The 2,370-nt window shown below is 51.4% G+C and overlaps 1 protein-coding gene across 1 annotated transcript in view; it reads right to left on the bottom strand.

The window, feature by feature from the left end:
- Window positions 1–1,795, bottom strand: part of STT3A (STT3A, catalytic subunit of the oligosaccharyltransferase complex) — a 19,790-nt gene extending 17,995 nt beyond the window's left edge. The window contains exon 1 of the mRNA XM_018552517.1: window positions 1,707–1,795. The gene's annotated coding sequence lies outside the window, so the exon portion shown is untranslated. The remainder of the gene's footprint in view (window positions 1–1,706) is intronic.
- Window positions 1,796–2,370: the final 575 nt, after the last annotated feature.

Here is a 2,370-nt window from a genome sequence, read left to right as displayed (position 1 = left end):
TGGGGGGGGGGGGTCGCATTCCAGAGCCCCCCCCCCAATTTATTAGGTTATAAATAGATTTTTCCTTTGTGTGTCTTTCAAACAGTTTCAGAAATGTTTTGCACAACTGGATTTCACCCATTTTTTCCACCAGTTAACGTGTGAATCTTCCCGGGCCGCATGCGCTGTGTGGCGGCATGCATGTCATAGTATAACACGGGTCAAACTATGTTACGGACCTCTGTATACAGTGTAATGAAGATATAGAAGCGGTTACATTTCTCATCACGTTCCTGGAAGAAGGAAACTTGTCACACTCGTCAACCAGATTCTACCCGACCAGATCCACCAGTCCTGCAGCCCCGGGAACTGACCGAGCAGTCCACATGGAGGATGCTGCCCTCAGCTCTGAAGACAACAGATGACACTAGTAGTATGAACAAAACCTTAAAGAAGGACTCCGGGCAAGTCTTATTAACCCTTGCAGTGGGTCTACCTCTGAATTGCTCGTTTTCGTCTGCTAGAAGAAAAAAGTTATACTCACCCGATGCACAGAGGCGGCTTGTTCTTAGACGGGTCTATGATATATGATGGCTTTCCGTCTACTTTAACTTGCTTTCAGTGCGCCCCAATCCATAGTCAGCCCCTATAGTCAGCCTCTATAGTACAGAATCGTCAGGACCCCATACAGTACCGTCAGGACCCCACAAAGTACCGTCAGGACCCCACAAAGTACCGTCAGGACCCCACACAGTACCGTCAGGACCCCACACAGTACCGTCAGGACCCCACACAGTACCGTCAGGACCCCACAATACCGCCAGGACCCCATACAGTACCGCCAGGACCCCATACAGTACCGTCAGGACCACACAGTACCGTCAGAACCCCACAGTACCGTCAGGACCCCACAGTACCGTCAGGACCCCACAGTACCCCACAGTATTCCTGAAAAACATGGCTGGTGGGAGGAGCCGGCGGAGTGCTCTACATAGCTTCCTGAAAACATCACAGCACCCTGCCTCAATACTCCTCTCAGGAGCACTCAGGCAAGCAGTGGGCCGACTCTTGGGAGGGGGTATGCAAATATCAAAACATAGGTCAAAGTCTGGAGGAGTAGGCGTTCCTAGGTAGGCCACAGCTGCATACGCACCACGGTAGGTAACGCCCACATGTGTCGCTGAGCCTCCATGATTGAAAGAACTGAAATGCAATGAATGAAAGGGGCGGAGCCAGGGCATCAGGCTGGGGAGAAAAAGTGCTAGATGATGCTGGATGTCCTCCAGCCAGGAAATGAGGAGGGCTCTATCTGACTTGCTGCGGCTTCTAATGCACATTGTGAGGAGCTCGCAGTGTGCAGTGATAAGAGTGCAGGAGAGGAGCCGGTACAACTGTGCAAGACTGGAGGCCGGAAAATAATAAATATGACAACGACATACAATGTATACACTTCTTGCAATAGATTTATAAAGATTTATTACAATATAACACATTTTTCCTGATTGATTTCCGGTCATTTAACCCCCCAATGACACATATATATCCCCCCCGGGTACATCATGGGGTGTATAGCCCATTCTCTGCACACAGTCCGCCTGTAGAACGTGCTACATCCCCGCGCACACATGTCCCGATCCCTCCATCACTGACACATCCTGCCATACCCCGCACACACCCTAACACCCCCGTCTTCCCGGCAGGGACCCCCCTCCGTTCCCCGCACTCACCTGGCAGCGGCCGCTCCTCTCTCCTCACTCTCCCCATCAAACTCCCCACACTTTCTCAGCCTAACCCGACACCCAGGCCGCCCCTCCTCTGCTCCAATCTCAGCCGCTGATTGGCCGCCAGCATTTTCGTCCCTGCCTCGGTTGGCGGACGGAAACGAGGACGTTCGAGGAAAGGCGAAGGGGCAGTTGTCCATTGGACGTCAGGTTCAGACGTCAGAAAGGATGGCGGGGCTTGCTCTTGTACTGTCACAGGAGAACATCTCAAGCAAAGACCAAGGTAGGTTGAGGCGCGAGGAGTGACGTGTCCATTCCAGCAAGGCGCGCGAAGCTAATAAGGGGGGGAGAGCTGGAGATGGGAGAGCGCCACCTGGTGTCTGGGAGGATGCTGGTCACAAAAAGTAATGCTATGGTAAGCACAAGACAATGCCATTGTGCTCGAAATCGCAGCACAGCATACAGACATGTTGGGAAAGGGCGACACCTAGCGGCAGAGTTAATATGTTCATTATATTTTTTATTATATTATTACATTTTAATGTTCATTTACATTTTTAAACCTGCAGCTTCCTTTAAAGCAGGGGTAGCAAACCTCCGGCCCTCCAGCTGTGGTGGTACTACAAATCCCATGAGGCATTGCAAGATTCTCACAGACATGACTCCCGAA

This window comes from Nanorana parkeri, unplaced genomic scaffold, assembly GCF_000935625.1.
Source record: "Nanorana parkeri isolate BGI_ZX_2015 unplaced genomic scaffold, ASM93562v1 scaffold5, whole genome shotgun sequence".
Taxonomy (NCBI): Eukaryota; Metazoa; Chordata; class Amphibia; order Anura; family Dicroglossidae; genus Nanorana; species Nanorana parkeri.
The sequence above is the reverse complement of the archived record's forward strand: the minus strand, read 5'-3'. Positions and strand labels throughout refer to the sequence as shown.